The sequence below is a fragment of the Cloeon dipterum genome, chromosome 2 (genome assembly GCF_949628265.1).
Source record: "Cloeon dipterum chromosome 2, ieCloDipt1.1, whole genome shotgun sequence".
Classification (NCBI taxonomy): Eukaryota; Metazoa; Arthropoda; class Insecta; order Ephemeroptera; family Baetidae; genus Cloeon; species Cloeon dipterum.
The window spans coordinates 15282800-15303144 of NC_088787.1; the positions used below are offsets into that span (position 1 = coordinate 15282800).

At 41.3% G+C, this 20345-nt stretch overlaps 2 long non-coding RNA genes across 2 annotated transcripts in view; one reads left to right on the forward strand and one right to left on the reverse strand.

Moving 5' to 3' along the window:
* The window catches only part of LOC135937056 (uncharacterized), a 201504-nt gene that overhangs the window by 48184 nt on the left and 132975 nt on the right, over window positions 1-20345 (forward strand). The gene's annotated exons all lie outside the window — the stretch shown is intronic.
* Window positions 18074-19863, reverse strand: LOC135937021 (uncharacterized). Its single transcript, XR_010574422.1, has 2 exons — window positions 19563-19863; window positions 18074-18627 (listed from the first exon to the last, which is right to left on the reverse strand). It is a non-coding gene; the product is annotated as an uncharacterized LOC135937021 (long non-coding RNA).

Genomic DNA, 20345 nt, shown 5'->3' on the forward strand with positions numbered 1-20345 from the left:
GCAGCATGATACTTGATCGTCGCCTTTTTTAGTAATTAAAACGAACGTCACGTTTAGGGCACTCTTCATAATAATAAGTGTCAAAGTAGGAAAAATTTTCCAACACGAAATACCGATAAAAATTATTTACAAATTCCTAAATCACCCAAGCCGCAATAAAACGCTTTTCGTTTTTATTCAATTGGTTAATATAGAAATATGAGAAAAATATTATTTTTATACTTTTTTGCAGATTTATAACCTATAAAAAAGTCTCTTTATTTCCCAACTAATCAGATCTACTCTTTTTTTCGTATTTATCAAAGAGAGGCATGGTGGCAAGCAGCTCTTTATTTAATTCGATCATGACACACACACGATCTCATACGCAATTACGAGATTGTATCAGAGCAATTTTAAAAATGATAATGGCTCTTTTAACCTGCTGCAAATTATACTAGTACACGGACACCATACTGAGGCCATCATTTTTCTAACTCTTATCATACATGTCACGTGCGTTTTTTCCCAAGGGGAGAGGGAGTGAGTTATATATTCGCGTGCTAGCCTCTGTTCCAAAGTAAAAGCATAAATTGATTATTATTCGCAAGGGAATTGGTCGTTGACTCCAGTAGAGCGAAAAATACGCGACCAGTGTGTCTGTCCGCGAAGGGGAGGGACGCAATATTTATAGCAAAGCTCGAATTAATGGCGGCGCCAATTGAATCCGCGCCGAGTGCTATTTGCAGCATTGGCAACCAGAGTAAAGATGACTGCTCCACGCGCTTGGTCAGCAGCTGATTAGTATGGAGAGGCGAGCACGGAGCTAGCTCACACATCTCGCGAATCACAAATTTAAGATTAGATTCCACTCGGAAAATAAAAATGATTTGTTCGCCTTGAGAGCATTTCACGCATATTCACAGTCGGAATATTCTGTGCTGGAATGAGGAATGCCTTGTAATTCACGAGAGTTGCAGAATTATGCAGCTGGTGCAGCACGTTTGTTAAACACGTTGCATAACTACGACACGCGGTCGGTGGCGTGCCAGCACTTCCGCTTTTAATATACGCGAATATATATGGTACGTCATACACGGCACGAGCTGAATGAAAAATGCAAGTCGTAAATGCAGCGAGGGCGGTGAATGAACGTACTCCAGGCGCTTACTACACGCACACACACACATTTTTATTATCCGGCCATTAAATTTGCTAGTAAGATATGAGCGGGCCCACACACAATGTGGTTCATTCACGAGGAATCTGCTGTTTATGGTCAAACTGCCGTCGGCCGTTTGCACCTTGTAAATCGTCGTTTTATGGGCTTATTTCATCGGGTGGCTCTCCAAGGGCCGGGTAATAATCAGACTTTCATTGCTTTTTTCTACGTCATTAGAATGACGTGTTGTTGTGCAGCAATAAAACTCGCACACCATGAATGAACCGCCTTTACGGCCGCCGTAAAATATTATTCCAAATTCAATCACGGCACTCGGCTACTTTGCGCCAGGCGCGCCAGAGGCCGCCACCATCTAGTCGTTTCCTCCGCAGGTCGCGAATTCCGGATTTGGATCGCCGAGTTTCTAGAATTACGGTAAATTTCCCTCGGTTGGCATGTCTGCGGGAGGCCGGATCGGCCCGATTTAATGTCACCTTATCAAATAGGATTCCAGGATAAACGGTCTCCGGGGCGGCACGCTCGCAAATCATCCCCCAATGAGCCCCCTCGCGCCGCCCTGCGCTTCTCCCCATTCGCTCCCGCCGGGGTAATAAATTATGCAGGAATCTGAGCGGTGCAAAGATGGCCGCCGGCGCGCCGACCAATCACGGAGTGCGGCGGCCATAAACGTCGGCTGCTATCTGTGCCGTGCGTAAATAAAAAGCGAACGGGCCCTCCCTACCAGGGAAAAGTTGCGGCCAAACTCGTGCTGTCGCTCTGTTTGTCGACTGGCAAACTAAACTGGAAAGGCGCCAAATTTGAGCGCCGACAATTGTGCTCTGCTGTGCGACGGGATAGCCGTGTATTGTGCCCGTATTCTGCAAGGTTACTTCTGCTCTTACGGTTCCTTAAAAGGCGTAATGTTTTATTTTTATCTCTAGCAGCCGCGACTCATTAAACACAAGTTCTATAAAATATAATTATAATTCTTGGTGCTGATTCTAATATATAATTATGTAGCTGTAGGTATTTAGAAAAGGGTTGTGAATAAATTAAAAAATCAAAAGAATGAATTATTACAGGATTAGAATATATATTATAAAAAATTATTTTACTAATTTAAAAATTGTCTTCAGACAGTTAACCATCAAATTTTATAAATATATTTAAAGAATTGATACTATAAATGATTGAAATTGTTTTTTACTCTTAAAAAATCACACGATAAATTTGCTCCTCTTCATTCTAGTTTTACTATTTTTACTCTTCTAGTTTTTGTGTTGCTCCTGATTGTGAGTTTCAGCATGGTGTTCGCTCTGCTGCATGCAGCATCATCCCTCTGCGTCTGCATCTGCGTGGACCACTTTCACTCATTTTTAAACGAGCTGTTTCCCATTGCTGATAAAGATCTCAGGATACGCCGCCAGCAGCTTATTTGACTAATTCGCCTAATGGTAATTTTCATAAATCAACCCAAAGCGGGCCGTATATGAATAACGGCGCCGGCAGCTAATTGTTTTAATTGAGAAAGTGGCATGCGATGGTGGCACCACTTGGGCCGAATTGATTTACGGCCCCAGAACAAGCTGATATTTGAAAATTCTCTCAGGATTCGTCACGCCACGGCATGGCCCAGACGCCATGCTTTGCTCATTACATAATTCATCTGGCTTGTGTAATCACACACACACACGACTTTTATCGTACAATAAGCTCCAGATGCTGCGTGCTGTGTTGGGTGTGCTCTTGAGAAATGAAACAACTCGCTCAGTTAAATTTAATTTATCATGCGTGCAACTGAAGTCTCACCACTTGAGAGCTTGAGAGGCGCGGCAGCCGCGCTCTTTTCTCACATTTCCACCTGAGTGCGTTTTCTGGGCCCTTTTGCTTCATTACCCTCGACAGTTGGTGCGTAAGCTGAAAATTGCACAGCCTCTCTCGCTGAATGGATATTCAAGTGGCTACACAAGGGTTGAAATGGCATAAACACAAGTCCGCAGGCCATGGTGAAATTCTCGCACATAATGGATGACGGCTGCAGCTGCAGAGAAAATTTATGCTTGACACTACGCAAAACATATTTTTCATGGGCTGTTGACGCTGATTGTTTAATTTGCAATTAGACTTTCACGTTTATTCAGCCGTTAAAAAAACTCAACTGTGGTGATTCTCAGCTCTTGACACTTTGAACCTTTTAATACGCATATAAAGTGTGCGTTTAAATTAATATAAAACAAATTGCTCAATTTCGCGACGGAGCTACTCTCGAGAATTACAAATTCTGGAATTTAATGGACCTTGAAGCCGTTGAGCTGACAGCTAAAAAGTGTCTACAAGTGAAGATTTTTCTGAGGAAAAAGAAGCAAGTGACATCAGCGCATTCAACACACACTGACAGACAGTGTTATTGCTGTTCTCCTCTCTCGTGAAACTGAAATGAAAAACACGCCGTCAAATTAATTTTATTGCCGTCCACTGCGCATGCAATTGAAAATATTTACAGAGTCGTTAGGGCACATTAAAAAGGAGCGTAAAACCTACACAAACAAACAATAAAGTGAGCCAACGACATCATAATGATTTTTGAAAATGGAGCCCAAGTGAGGCATTTCGAGATTTGCCGCCGATGTGTATCTCTTTGATGTTGACGACCCATTATTCACCATAAAGTGACGTCACTTTATGGCACACACTCACTCCGCATTTACGACATTTTAAACCCCGCAAGAGTCTCTTTTACTTATAAATACTCAGGGCAATCCAAGAGCATTTCGGGTGGAACAACAATCGTCTCTGCTCGGCAGGCGTAAAGACTCCGCTTGAGAGAAATTTCTCCGCTATTCACCCTGAAACAGAGACCAACATAACATTATTTTAAATCATCATCATTTAAAGAAAAAAAAAATCGTATTTTCTCCCAGTAATATGAAATATAAAGATCTTGGTAGACATATTAATTAGAAATACTTAAAACAGTTTCCAATCATGCGGTCTTATTATTGGTAAATCTAGTTATTTTAAGTATCTTTTAATATGTGCAATGGTTTGTGCAAGATGTTTCTGTAGCAAAAATATAGCTCCGTTGAATATTAGCCGTTTATATTTTTACCGTTTTAAAAAAAAAGAGTGACCGCTGCTAAAATTTGCTATATATTATAAGTAAACGCAATTTATATATTGTATTATTGTTTATTGTTCATGACTCATAACATTTCGTACAATTAAAGCAATAATTAAATTACATGAACAAAGGCAAAAAATGACAAGCAGGACCTGCATATTATTAATATAACAGTTCCGAATTATCGTTGCAGGTAAAACACTCTTAAAAGTGGAGGGAAAGCTGGCGGGTCTCGGTTTAGGATGCAATGTAATCAAACTCTCATCCAGAGAAACATTTTTAATGTGGTTTCTTAAATAGTGCATAATTCTCACATTCAAATTTGAAAATTAAGAAATTAGAAATAAATCGTGAGTGTTTGCAATACAGCATATTTCACAGCTTTTTTTAAATTCATATTCGTATTACCACATCATGCAGTTGTCGACGACCTTCATGAAGCATTCTATTCCAGCAACGATCTCAGCCATCAGCCAAACATTATTTCCGAACGTTTATAGTTTATTTTATGAAAATAGGAAAAAAATGGTGGCTCGGTGACGATTGAAGCAAACCGCGCGCAATAATAATATTTGTTTTATCGAGCAGCAATAAATCTGGAGGAGCGATTCCTTTGATGTGGCTGGGTGTTTTCTCAGTCCAACCGACACAGCGCAGTTCACAGGCAGCGGTCGAGAGTAAATTGAAAAACAATCACACACTGCCGAGCTAGCAGCGCCGGGAAATTTTAATCTCACCACATAAAATGAGGCCCACATCGCATGATGCAGAAATAATAAATGGAATAAACGTGTTTGCTAAGCTCGTTATCACAATCTCGAAACAAAATGTGCTTTGAGCGGCTTGCTTTTTTTCTTATTTGAATAAAATACTTTTTCTTGTCTCATTCATGACAAAAAGTAATATTTATTTATTTATTTTTTTAAAAAAATCAACTCCCTTGAAGGGTTTGTTAGTTCTGACAGGATTAATCTAGGCCCCGATGCATGCAAATGCATCCAGATAAGCGGTGCAGCAGGCCATTGTTTTTGATATAGGTTTTGGTCGCCTTTTTGTTTCTTGATAAAGCAGCTTTTAAGCCGCCGGCTGATTCAATTTATGAAAGCATTAAAGCAATATAAAAAAATTATAAGTGCGAGCGCGCGAGAGAAAATGAAAATGGACTTTAAAAGAGGCGCGCGATAAGACCGTTCCTTGTGAGCATCACTTTTGTCGTTGATGAATAATTTAATACGAGAACGTTAAGTGCCTCAAGGAATAATTTCAAATGCGCATATAAATTTTTGTAAATACGCTCAGAGACGAGAGCCAAAGGGATATATCGTTTAACTCGTACTTCTTTACACTTCTCCTTGTGTGCAGGCCAATTGCGCCGCGCGCGTCTAAAATCGTGATGCTGGAATAAAACAGAATAAAAACTCACAACATGCAATTTTTTGATCACTTATACCAATAAAACTGGATGTTTATGCGGACGGCACTTTTATTGTAAATTTATTTTTTATGTACACGCTTCGCATCCAGCGTAGACCGCGCGCTGCTGAGGAAAGTGCTTTAAAAATGTATTTATTGGACAGATTGTATTTCAAGTTCTTTACGAGGGTATCAGCCGCATTAAATATTCATTCTGCATTGCGGGAAAGCATACACACTCACTGCCCTTAGAAAAATTACCACGCAGCCTCCCAGGAGAGATCGAGTTACGAGAATTTTTTCGCAAATTGCCATGTAAAATTGGAATGATGGCCATGCCAATTTTTACTGCCTAATCACCCGCCCGTATTAGCATGCGGATATCATGTTAGTATTGAGGAAAGGCTATAAATGCGTATAAAAAGGGATGTGTGATTTTTATTTCATGATTTTATGTTCCATATAATATTTATGTTAAGTGTAGGTTTTGATTATATTTCAACATTAATTTCGCAGTACCCACGAAACAATAAACGAAAATTACACACGTATAGGAGCGCAAAATTCTTCGTCAAACTAATACTGAAATCTTTTCGGCCAGTTTTTTACAGTGAAAAATACATAATAATTTAATTAAATTGGTTTAATCTTGATTTAAAAATCATATTTTTAATACAATTTGGCTTTGATTTATTTTATGACATCTTTTTAATTTTTTTTGTTAATATGCTCAGGTATATCAAGTTTAAGAGACAGCAAACAGACGCTATCAACAAAATCAATTTCGACCTTCAATATATAGGAAATTTATTATCAAGAAATAATCGCAAAATTCCATCAATTTCTATATAAGCAAAACATCCCTTTTGAAATTCTTTATTGCGATCATTCTTTCTAGCTGCGAGGTAAAATGAAGTTTGCTGATTTAAACGCTTGCACGACAATTAACTATAATCTACTCTGTTGACTCGACACGGACAACATTGGACACAGTTTAAATGCAACGAACATGCTCCAAAAGTTCCAAATGGAGAAAATCTGCATATACAGGTGTAAAGGGTAATGTGCGAAGGGCACGAGGCGATTTTGCTGATACCGCACGTGAAATGCGCTCCATTCACAATGATTTGTTGTGATAAGCAAATGCGTTAGTCCCCAGTGCCATCCCTGAGGGAAAGTGAAGCCGACTGCCAGATAGAGGTGCGTAAATACACATAAAGGTGGCAGGAAGGATAGGCAACCTAGCACAACGCAGACACAGCAGGTTAATATACGTATCTCGGCATCCCAGAGGGTGCGCGCAAGCGACGAGCGCGTACTTTTTACGCACGAGATACGCCCGTCGATAAGGAATAAAGTAACATACAATATGGCTCCATTGACACTCCCCGCAGGGATGCATATCGCCGCAGAATGGATAAATACCTTATATATGGCGTGCTGTACAGGCAGTCTAGCTGCGGGGGCAGGAAATTCGCTACCATGGCGCTGCTGCCTCCCAAATGAAGACGCGCTCACTCAGCTGATGAGGGAAAAGACGGGCAAAAATCGATTACTCGACTCGCATTTGTGGCTGATGGTTTTTCCCGTCTGTTCCGACCATTTTCTGAAAGGAGATATATTATTTTAATCATTGCTGGTAGATAATTGTAAAAATATATTAACTGTTTGGCAGCTCTCTTATTCATGAATGAAAGTAGCAAAAAGTTAAAAATAAATTTTACTTGTCGAAAGATGCCTCGTGATTCCGGGCAGTTCGAAGCCAATAATTATGCTTGAAGACCATTTTAAGTTGCCGGTGGCTAAAACCAACTCATTTGCGGACCCCTGCATCGTTTTCATTATTAATTTCGATCCAAATAAATTCAACCATGTCACCGTTAATGGGCTCATTTAAATTCCCCGTTTCGGCCAACAACAACTCACACTTTCAGCACGTAATTATTCCATCTCTACACATCTCGCATCTTTACCGAAAAACCGAAGAAACAAAAAAAGCGGTTCCATATATAACTCTCATCGGAGGACATGTTTTTTTTCATTCCGGGCAGAATAATTCTCGTTTCTCAGAGAGCGAGTGACACTAACTGACCAGTTGGCCTTTCGCGAGAGTGGAAATAATTCAGGAGGCGAAACGTTTTCGGATCCACGTCACGTGTGTGTGAGAGTGTCTGGTCCGCGCAGGGCGAAATCTATGCAGCCGGCGGCACACGCTGATGGCGCTCACTCAACATTGATGGCTCCCTTGCAATGATGGAAACTCGGCTCACATATATATCACCAAAAGCACTCTGCTTGAAATTCCTGCGGTGTAGAAAAGTTATATAATTTGATATTACAGCCGCGCAGTAGCACCGAGAGTTTGTATATATAGGAGCTGCCGCGCTCCAAGGAATGAATATCCTGCCTGCCGCGTATGAGCCTTTTTTGCCAGCCTGCTGATGATGGCGCGCTCGAAATTGATGCTCAGGAGAAACACTCGCTCTCTCAAGCCTTTCTTTGTATAAAAAAATTTGAGTTAAAATATCGTCTCCGAGAGGGTATAAAAGGCAGCTTGCGGTGGCGAGGAATTTCCTTCTTGTCATAATGCTGGATGAGATAAGGCCATATGCAAAATATGCTCTGTGTCTGGTGAATTTAGCGTCAAGTGAGATGCCCAATTATATTGTTAGCGGAGGCCATGACTCTGTTGCAAGTTGCCAATTAGCTTTATTACTAAATTTGTTTACGACTGCCCGCATATTGTGACAGTTATTTTTATTTATTACATTCTTCGTCTGATTGGTTTTGAAATATTTCACAAAGGATCCTGTACAAAGCTATAGTAGGCTGTCTTAATGTTTTAATTTTTATAAAAAGTTCAGAAGCATCACAAAACCACATTGCATGAAATTTTTTAATATCGTTTAATTCCACCCATTTTTTATTTATTTTGAATTTAAACAATTGTGATTGTTTTATTTTCAACCTTTTTATAACTTGTCTCTACTAAAAAATGGTTAAATTTTGTGTTACTTATGCGCTCCCTTGCCAACTGAGGCTATGCAATTTCACAGCGTGGCTGCTGCACCGGTTGCATAAACTAAAACACCAAAAGTGTACTCTGTCGATCTAAAATCTGTCATTGAAACAACCGAAACAACAATAAATTTCAGACTTTTTCCAATGCATTTTATACTGTCAAAAAATATTTATTAAGTAAAATTCACTTTATAGAGCAGGTTTCAGTATTATGTAAAATACGCCGATTATTATTCTCTCTTAAAATCAAAACAACATTTTGAGTCAGCTGATGGTTATCAGCGCTTTGGATTTTGTTTGAAAAGCAACGCTGCACAAACATATCAGCACGGTTGAAGGCAATCAGCGATTTTTCCGGTGCTATGCTCTCTTAATTGCGTCCATCACAGCTCCATCAGAGAGCAGGGGCGGGCGCTTAATATAAAATATATCGATCAGCGTCCATCAAATTGCCAAACACGGTAAAGTGCCCGGGCCGGGTCTAATGACACGTATAATTTGGCCCGGCCGGACAAACAAAACAGGCTTTGCCTCTTTCCGCCGTGTCGCGCTCCAAATTGCTTTTTATGCCTCAGAAAATTGAGTTCCGATGCAGTGGGGAGGGTGCAGGGGCGAAAAGAGAGAGAGCCTGGGCACGCACACACGCCCTGCGGGATATTAGAAAATGCTACCCCGCCTCCATGCACGAAAATATTATTATTGCCCGCGTATATCCAGCAGATAAACAACCGGCGCGTGGGTATTGAAAGTGAAATCCCGGGCTGGCCGCTTTATTGAAATTCTTGCCGGGACGGTGCATGCAAATCACCCCCGTGGATTTGGAATGCAACGGGGGTTGAATGTGCATACGCAGCAAAGGCCTATAGTTCCGCTTGAGGAATTGCAGACGTGGACTCGTGTTTTGGAATACAAAGTAGCCCCGAATGAAATACCAAAGCGGCCGTTGCAGACGCAAATGAGACAATAAGGGGGCTTACCATCTCGCCCATTTTTTCAGATGGATGGCTATGCTCATTGAAACGCGTCCTCCGCGTCTAAGGAGGAAAAAAATTCCAGCCCAGCAGACACAAAAAGATGAAGCGTTAAATTAGTTCTAATGCTCCTGTCCAGCAGCCGAAGAAAAAAATCCTTGGTGAGGATTTTTCTACTCTCCTGGCGTACACGCACACAAAACAGACGCATCTGTTAGAGTTTAGAAAATATTTTCAGCTGTTAAAGGAGGCTGTAAAACACTTCAACTGGCCAATCCTGTTGCCTTGAAAGTGACACTTTACAATTTAACGTTACATGTGCCCAGAACACCCTGAAATCGGCAGAAAATGCATTTCATTTAAGGAGTAGACAGCGGCAGTTCAACATCACCCGGTGTTTCCTGCTGGCGAGAAAAGGTAAATTTCAGTCAATCCAAATTCAATTATCTAATGTTCTCTTTTTCGCCCGCCTGAGGCTTTTTACGAAAGAGTCTCGCAAGAGACGTAAATTGTTGCGTTTGGGACCCCCGCGAGTAGAAACTGATTAAAAATTCCATTTCGGGCGGCGCAGGTGAATGTGCATTGGCGTTGTTTCGCGCTGAATTATTCAGGCAAAGTGCGTGCTGCAATATTTTGGGGCGGCACTCTAAATGAAACAAGCGCGCAGTTGCTCCGGCCATTTTAAACAATGACAGGGGAATAAATTAATAAAGTTAGTGGCAGGTGTTATATTGTCCTTTTGGGTGGCTTAAAACAACACCAAAGACAACGACAATCTACTGGCTCAATCCCTAAGGGTCGTATTTTCATCTACAATATTGCACGGTCTTATACCCGCACACCGAGCCAGGCAGCGCGCAAACCCTGCCGCCTACAAAAACAACAATTTATGTTGCGAACACAGACACCCCGGTTAATCCACTCGCAAAGCAAAATTTACGCCGCGAACGCTTGTCTTTTCTCCGAGAGATTTTGTTCTGAGGAAAATTCTGCCTGCTTTGAAAATTCAACTGTTTCAATTCTTTTGCTGCGAAATGCTCGTCGTAAATTTCTTTGTTTAAACTTAATTGATTTAATTTTTGACGATTTTGTTTTTCAATAAAATTAGGATTTTCACTTTCGGCTTGCGAAATTCATCTAAAATTTTTGAATTTATAGCTTTCAATCGAATCTAATTAAATAACAAATTACTAACAATTCAAATTAAATCGTAAAAATACAAATCTTTTTTTGCCACTTTCTTTGGCACATTGAACCTAAATGAAATATTTATTACAAAATTGTATTTGTTTGCAGAAATTTAACAAAAGGTTTCTGAGTATACCTCAATTTCCTAGCTAATAAGGAAATAAGAAATAAATGTTTTGTTGCCAGAAGTGTCTGTTCACAACTTTTCACTTCATGCACGCGGCCTTCAAATAATTCCTTCTCATTGGGAGCATACCAAATGCGTTGTCTCTACGCCGGAGGCAGTTTGAGATGAAGTCGCACTTTGCGCTCTGCGAGAGGGCATTCGCGTTTGTCTTTCCTGCGTGCGGCTGGCTGTGTGTGCGTATGTAAGAGAAGATAAAACAGGCGGTCGTGCGTCTTATAAAAAGGAAAGTGAATTGCCTCCTGCTCGGTGTGCCGAACGTGCTTCTTTATTGTCGAGACAGCCCTTTTATTGCGCACATTCGGGGGTAAAAGCCCCGGAGCGGCGAATGCACCTTCAGGGTGCATCAAATAAAACGGGCAGCATTTCAAATTAGAGCAGGCGTCTGTTGTGACAAAACAAAATGATGCATCGAGCTGCGGAAAATGCGTCTCGTCGCCCCCTTCAAGCGCCAGAGGAGCTGCGAGAACAGCAGCCGGCGGGCGAGCCGGGTGTGGGAAAATGGCCTCGAGCAGACCATATCCATCCGATGGCGTGTTTCCACCACGGCCGCTGCTTCTGCGATGGAAAAGAGAAATTGCCTCAAATGCAGCTTGATTTTTGTGTGCGTGAATTGAATTTTTATCGCCGAAATGCGGAAAACGTGTATTACGGCGGGATGCAACGCCTGCGGATCAGGGCTTGTGTGTATTTTCAAAATTACTCAAGCGCACTCGATTTCTGTCGTTCACGTGTGAAGTACGGTTCTGAAAGGGAATGTTATTAAGGGAGCACGCATCAGTTTTGGAATTCCACAAGCGTTTCCCCGTGCTGGCCGTGCAGCTCGGATTTGCTTGATACACGGTTGCAATATTGCACAATGGCAATAGTAGATCTGAAATAAGAAAATATTACTATTCAATGAAATATCTATAGTTTATGCTGTTTTAAAATCCAAACTTAAAGGGGAAAATATTTCATGGTACTCATCTGCTATAATAGTAAATCACTGATTTAATTAGGCAATCATAAACGGACATGTGTACACAAATTTTTGTCAAAAGAAGCTGAATTTTCTTTCTGAAGAGGGTTGTAAATTTTGTAAGGAAAGGGTTTGTCCTTTAAAACACGAGTGGTTTCAAAGGATTTTGTTCCCTCCATTGTCTTTTCAATTGTACTCAGTCAGTCCAACGAACGGAGTGATTCAACATTTTCTGTGGTTTTAGATACTGCTGACCGAGTTCAATTTTTGTTTTACATCTTAAGAATTGCTGATAAGTCTCTTCTATTAAACTATCTTTTGTTCTAATCTTGCTTTGATAGAGATTTTTTTTCTCGGATCAAAATATGACTCAGAGTAACTCAAATCTTTATTTCTCATCCAAGAGAAATCTTAGTTTATGATCAAGTGCGGTAAATAATACATGATCGATTTAAGTGTCACTTGCATATCAGGTGACAAAACAACTGTTTACTGACCTTCAGAGCAAAAGGCTGTTGAAACTCTCTCGCGATCGGAGAGACGCGATAGGCACGCTTTAAAACGAACATTTCAAGCCATTTTAATTCAAGCCGACCTCAATAAAAATGGTCATAAAGTCAGGTAAAATTGGCTTAGAAATATTGCGTGATATTATTAAAATCCTGACCTGGGACACGTTTTGTTTAGTGACGTGGACTGCAACAGCAATGGGCGAACGTGCGAGTGGCACAAGTGAATGAATGCGCGGTTGAATGACAAGCGCTGCAAAAAGCCTCATTTATTCCACGCCGCGTGTGTCACTTGTACTGGGTATCAGCAGGCGGATCAAGATTTGCATCAGGAAACGAGCACTCAAACGGAATTCGCACACGACCCCTCCTCAATGAAATGTGTATTGACGTGTTTCAGCTCTGAATAGTTTTTGCATTGCGCGAGTGAAGACACGAATAATATAAATATAGTTCCATTCAGGATATTCGCCCCTCTCAGCCTGTATGCGCTCATGAGAGGCATACACAAAATTTCATGTATTTGGGGTATAAACCCTTTATTTTTGTTCTCTGACGGTGCAAAATGCTTCATTGAAGTCTCCATTTTATTAGTTCTGGTATTTAGCGAAGAGAAATTCGCAGTGATATACTGTCGGAGATAGCGGGAGAGAGAATGTACATTCTTCTCTTCTCATCTGGAAAATTGCAATTTTGAATGAATTACTACAGTGCGGGTTTTTGCCTGTAAAAAATATCGCGTTCTGTATGCATCATGGAAGAAGCACAGATTTTACCGCCAGCATGGAGCATTTTCATAATTTAATTTAGCCGGCAAAACGCAACTCGGAAAAATAATTACAGAGCGTCAAATTTGCATATCTCCGCAGCGAAAAAAGGGGGGCGAGATGGGAAAATTGGCGGTGGCGCTGCTGAAACGAGTTGAGAGGGTTGAGCCGAGCTTGTTTCGAGCCGTGATATAGAGCTGCGTGTGTGAGTACAGCACAGAATGTACATATAATGGCGACTATAATGGTGCAGCCAGGGCCAACTTTATTGATCCATCCAGTTTGCAGGCGCGCTCTCGCACAACTCCACACTGGCCCAGCCAGCGAAAACACCCTCTCGCTCTCGCAGCAGCAGCAGCAGTAGCAGCTTCTTCTCGCTCGGAAACACCACCGCCACCGCCCCGAAAAACTAACTTGCTCTCTTAGTGGATATTTTTGACTGCTGCGCTGAATTTCTGCGAACAAACTTTTGATACTACCCGCACCTAAAGTTTCCAGGACAAGTTCCGGCATTCATGTTACTGAATAATTCAGCCTGAAATTTGTATAGCAAACAGCTTTTTAACAGGCGCAGTTTTGTTTAGCGAAATACTTACGCACGCAGGGTGAGAATATGAATAAATATTTCCTGGAACAGACATCGCTGGACAAATTTATGCCGAGCCGAAATCATGATTTGCGGTGTGAGTCGCTATACTGCAAAGCACAAAAAGAATTTAAACTGCTCATTGAACAGAGCGGAAAATCGTGCTAGGCTTTAGCAAACTGCCGTTCGCGCAGCTAGGGACTGCGTAATGGACAATTCCTGCGGCGTAAAGTGCAGAGACGGAATGCTAACGAGGAGCGAGGCCTGCATGAATGCAGCAGCTTTATCGACCCATCATGCACCAAATTATGGGAGAGCGCAGAGAGCCGGGCGGGCGAGAATAAAGAATGGCGGCTCAATTATTCATCGGCGTGTCGAATATGCAGTTTGCGTTGAGCCCTCATCTCTTTTCACCCCATAAGGCGTGTCTTTGTTCGCTGCCGAGCGGAGAAAGTGAGCGATTTTGGCCCGATCAGTGAGGAGGCGCCCAAAAATATAACTCTCAGCATCAGTAGCATATAGCCGGCCCTGAGGGTGTACACCCCGAAAAAGCTCCGGCTTTCTCATTTGGGTCGCTGCGGCACTTTGGCCGAAGCATGACGCGAATTTTGATATCCGCCCACTCATTTGAATATCACAGAGAAAAATACAAGAGCTGTGCACACACTCTCCGAATAGGAATCTGCCTTGGACCTTTTGGGCTTAAGGGGTAATGAGATCGAATGTTCCTGTGAGAAGAATATCCACGCTGAGCACAAAAATTGGCTTTTTGCTTGCCTAGTGATTAGGCTGATCAAAACTAGAAAGAAAATACCGAACTATATTAATTTATTATTATGTGATTTAATTACTCTATATTTTATGTCTGTTGTACACCTTTTGGTGTTTAATAAATATTTCATTCATATTAATTTATTACCAGTAAATTTCATTATACACTTAGCTCAGCTGAAGTCACGCAATGATTATTAATTAATAATGTTATGAGATATTGATAATGTATTTACGAGCATCGCTATTTCTGAATAAAAAAGATTCTCCTACAGTCGAATATTTTAAAGTATTTATAGCTTTGCTGCGCCAACAATTAAGTACATTTTGCATTGTTGGCTTTAGCAAGTGGTTCACCAAATCTTAGATTTGGCCACATTTTATCTCTAAAATTTGTAATAATGAATATTAATATATTCCTCTTGAGACAATCTACCCAACGGTGTGTGAAATATGAAGTACATTTCCTTCTAAGTAAATAAATCCTGATTTTCATTTCGGAGACAGGTGCTCGCCTCTTGATTAGCATGAAAGATTTAGTGCAGATTTCCTCGCAAAACTCAATCGGCAACCTAAGATAATTTTAGTGTTTCCCAATTTCAGAGTATATCAGGTAAAGGTAAAAAGTATTTTCACTCTTTATCTGTTAAGTTTTACTGTGAAAATATATTTATGATATTCCAATGTAAATTGATTTAGTTTATCAAACACGAGTAAAATAAAATAAAAAACTATTAAACACATATTTATTGAATTATTATTATTTAAAAAAAAACTCATACTTCTATATGATTGCATAAAAAGAGTTTGATAGTAAAAATTAGTTTTTCTTTAAGTGTCATTATTTGGGCAGTTTACAGATCGCAAATGAAGCTAAAATGAGGAACTATAAAGTGGCATGAGTGAAATAATTTTTATCATGACTCTGTTTCTTGATTAACCGAGAGAGAAGCAGCAAGTTCTCCAGAGTTAATTATCTCTGATGGATGGCGGAAAAGGCCTTTCATGTTGGTTGAGAATTCCTTTAAATTCGAGGTTGAATGTTGCAGCAGCCACTTTAATTCCATCACAAGAGCTTCTGATAAAAATAACACTCACTTTCGAAACTCTGGGTTTGTTTCTGTTGATGCAAACCAAAAGGCTGTTTTTTATTTGTAAATGTGGCAGTTCTCAGCACTGGACGGGAATCAAAATTTTTCCTGAGCTGTATTCTTTTTTTGGCATCGTTTCGAGTACGTGCTGCTCAGGCTTGATTCGCATTTAAATTTTTACTGTCGTGTTTCTTTTCGCTGCCATTATTCCGAATTTATTGCTCGTAAATCATTTGAGAAATGGTGTGCAAGTATGGATGTATATTCTTCTTTTCTAAAAGCATTCTGATGCACAAATCAGTGCCATTTCGGTGGTAATTTTGTGATAATGTATCTAGCAGGGTTCACGCGATTGTTATTCGCACTATTCATACTCACAACTGAAAACGGTGTGCAAATTAACTCGTTTCTATAACCGGACAAGAAAAGCTGGATGAATGGGGAATGGCTAACGAATATTAATTTAAACAAGAAGCGCCAAAATAGGAGTTGAAGTTTCAAGGGAATGTAATTGCAGAAAAATATTAGTTATTAAAAGAGACAAGCCTAAAATAATTTTAATTTATTTAAAATTACCACTTCAGGTTGTTTCTGAGAGTTGCAATTTACGAAAATTTAACGTGTAGATAACTCTTTCTTATTTCAAACCAACTTCAGATTGATAAGAAGATTCGCTAAATATCCCCATTGGTACTGGTAAAAAATGCACGAAATTAGGTCAAACAGGCACCTGCAAAGGTCAACCAAGCTCTATATATAAGGTGAATAATTAGGAGCGCCTGAGTGCATTAATTTCGCATTAGATTTTGCAGCCCGAAATTTATGCGGGCAGTCTCGCCACACGGACTGATTAAATCTTAATTAACTTTGAATAATGAATCAGATTTTATACTACTTGTGTGGCCGCGAATGCCAAATGTAGTTGGAAGATGGCGTCATTCACTCCAGCCGCGGCCAATGGCACACGAGAGAAGATCATTTTTCATCCCGTGTGATGGGTGCATGGCCGACCTCGAGCAGCCGCTAAAACTTTTTCACTTTACCAACGGATGGAGGCACAAGCAATCTTATTGAAATTTCTCGGCTGAGCGCCGCTCGCGGACTGCGCGCTTCGAACCTGCCGGGGAAATGACACCGGCTGGAAAGCTTCAAATTGGATATTGTTGGGTATTTTTACTCGGCAACTTTTATTGCGTGGTCTCGAGACTTTGAATTATTTTTGGCCCACTTTTATACGGCTCGCATTTATGGATAACGCGCACGATTTTTGCTCCTTCTGTATAGTTCCGTGAATAATAAAATTTGATTTTTATTATGAGAAGTGTGATGTGGTCATAATGTGGATGACTATAGGAAGGAAATGCGATCAAGTGAAATTTTTATGAGTATCAGAAAAGCTAATTTTATTTTCGAATTTATTTTTACATTTTGTGCAAAGTCAACGTTTTCAAAACAAAACGAGGTTGTTCCTAATTTTACAATTTGTATATTTTTTCAGATGCCCTGGATCATGTTTAAGCACATTTTTAGAGAAATTAAAAATATGTTTTCTTACTTACGAAAATCTAAAAGACTGCACGGCTGATGTGGCCAGCGTGAAGATTTAACAGAAACTACCCCCTAACAGCCAACCTGCCTTTCACCTTTTCAAGTGAAAAATAGAAATCAGAAAGAACTGCGTCTGATTGGTGCTATTGCGCCCAAGGGATGAAAACCCAGCCTGGTGAAAGTTGGCAGGGTGGCTGATTGGAGGTTGGCCACGGGCATTGTGCTTGTTTTGTGCGGCTTTACAACGCGGACAGGTCAGCACCCCCTATGACAGTGCTCAAGGGGGTGAGAGCTGCGAGATGAATGTTAGCACAGTGCCTTTACGCACACGACAAACATCTCTTTACAAACAAGACCAGAAATAATTTTACACAGGCGGAAAATGAAATATTATACAGCTGACATGAACACACATTAATTAATTAATCGCGCGGTCCATCTAACTCTAATTACAATTGAGTTTAAAGAAATCAGTCTTCTGCTTGGTGTCAAGAACAGGATACGACAATCAATGGGTGGGCAGATTTATTACTTTTTAGGATTGCTCTGCGACCATAAAACAAGAGGCGAGACTGGCTCAATGGGCATTATGCCGCCGTGCAGTCTAATTGTGAGGCACACACTGTGCGTGCAGTTAAAGCCCGGCTTTTCAACCCTTGTATTTTATTGAGAGTTTTGTTAAGGCACGGGCAAGTGTGTTCGCTCAATAGAAATATGTTCAAAGTGTGCCTGTAATTTCGCTTCGACTGATGTGTTTTGCAACAGGGAAGTTGTCATGCTAAAGATACTTGTTACTGCATCTGTTGTTAAATACCAGCTGTATTTTTATTTGCCTACACTTGAACAATAACACATTGAATTATTGACAGTTCGTGTACGTTCGCATGCACGGTTGTAAATTTAATTTTATTTGCCCAGCAATACAAGTATATGAGGTATAAAATCAATGTATGTATTTATTTGCAGCCAGATAAACCACATAAATTTCCCAAAGAGAGAGTTTCGTGTACATATCAGTGTAATTTATCAAGCATTTTATTGGTTTGGATCAACATGAGTGATTTTCACATTCCTCACAGTGTTGGTAGGTAGTAGTTTGATATTCCGTGTGAGCGGCCGCTCGCGTTTGCAGCAAGAAGAGGGACTCTGAGTGTGCGAAGAGGCAGTGAAGAGACGCCGCGCTGCATTCTGATCAGCAGATGAGTGCGCGGCCGGCGTTCAATGGTGATCAGTGTAGCCTCCTGTTACGTATACTGAAGGTATACCGGATATGAATGACACTCAGGATACATTCAGTATACGTACAGGGGGTTCTACATAAGTCAGCAAGCGAGATTTCAGCTTCTGGCGCACATCTGGAAACAAAGAAGAGAGAAAAATAAACACAGTTGCTCCTTTGATCTTTGGCTGGTGTCGAAGAAAATGTTTAAAATAGGCGTCAAATATTTTTTGTGAATCGATTTTTATTGGCCTTGGGTCAGTTAGCGGCTGTCCGGCCTAATTGGGAAGCGCTGCTGATAATAGGCTAATGAACAACTTCCTCAAAGCGCGCAGCAGCATTAGCATCAGCAGTGATGGTGACTGCTGCTTTTAATTCGGGTAAACAGCGCCGCTCCCACCCGGTTACAGCGAGGCGGATAGATCAACAGCCTCTCCAGCTTTGTCTCGCAATTTGCATAGCCGCAATCATCCCCGGCCTGAACAGTTTCCTCTTATCGCGCCCCTCGCAGCAGCTCACAATGCGGCCCTCGCAGTAGCTCTCTTTGTTGGAGACACCCCTGGGGGTGTAAATCGTGAGAAGGTGAATGAGGGGTGGGACGCGAGCGGGGGAAAAGTGGTTGCTGAAGGAGATTGAGAGCGCTGAGAGCGAAGTGTTCGGCTTCGAATTTTAAAATTTTGAAACTGACGCTGTACTGCGTAGAAAATGCAGAAATCGTTCGCCACATTGACCTGAAAGAGCCTAAAAATATAAACACATGAATGAATGGAAATTTGTTTAAGTCTAATATGTTTGATACTTGCAAAATTGTAAAATTATAGATAGTTTTCCTTATCATGAAATAATTCAAGCCTGCAGCAGGGAATTGGGTTTTTAAAAACTACCAAAATTCACTGTGCTAAATACTCCCGCTAAATTTCAACAACTCGGAGAAAATGTGCGAAATTTGCGACACCGGCGTTTCACGGATAGGAAAAAAATTAAGCTAACGGACGCCAGTCGAGTTAAGTGTATCGGGAAAGCTCTTTATTCGCAACGGCGTCAAAAGCGCCGCACAAAAGTGCAACATACCTCTGGAAACAGCACTGGAGGCGGCAACAATGGTCAGCATTGTTGCCCAACAATGGCAGCGGTGGTGGGGCGCCACGGATTGACGTCACGCAGCCTCAAGGGGCCCCACTTGAGCCCACGAAAGCTTCATCGGGGCCGGCGGCCCTTTTTTCGGCGCCGGCAGCCCGCGGGGTGGCGCCGGGGTGCCTGGGGTGCGAGGCGGCGGAGGCGGCTGTGCACAGCGTGCCGAGTGTCGGTAGCAAATGACACCTACTCTAAGTACACAAAGCTTGCAGAAGAGACGAGATGGCGACGACTGACGTCACCGCTCTCGGCGTCGGCGTACCAGAGGGGATCGGCTGCGAGAGCCGCCTGTGCTGTGCTGTGCTGCTCTCCGCTTCTCCACGCAGGGAACGGCCTCCATTGTTGCCGCGCGGGGGCCTGCCAGGGCGCACGCTTGCTGCCTCCGGCCGCTTGCCTGCCTGCACCCCTGTTTTAATTTCTCCGCCACTAGTGCCGAGCCCGGATTTTCGCACGTCCAGCGTGCTGAAACAGAGAGCTAAAATTTAAAGGGTGCGCATAGTTCAATTATTCAAATTGGCTGGTTCACACAAATGCAAATGGACAAATTCTACTGTGCAATGAGAAAACTGTTTTTATTTTACAGATATTATAACTCCTCCAAAAAGACCTTTGTACAGATCTCAGTATTTCATGCTTTTGGATAATTCTTCAGCTTGGAAAAAGTAATTCAACGCCTCTTTTGATCTGCATTTTTTTCACTTTTTTAAGCTTAAATTAATT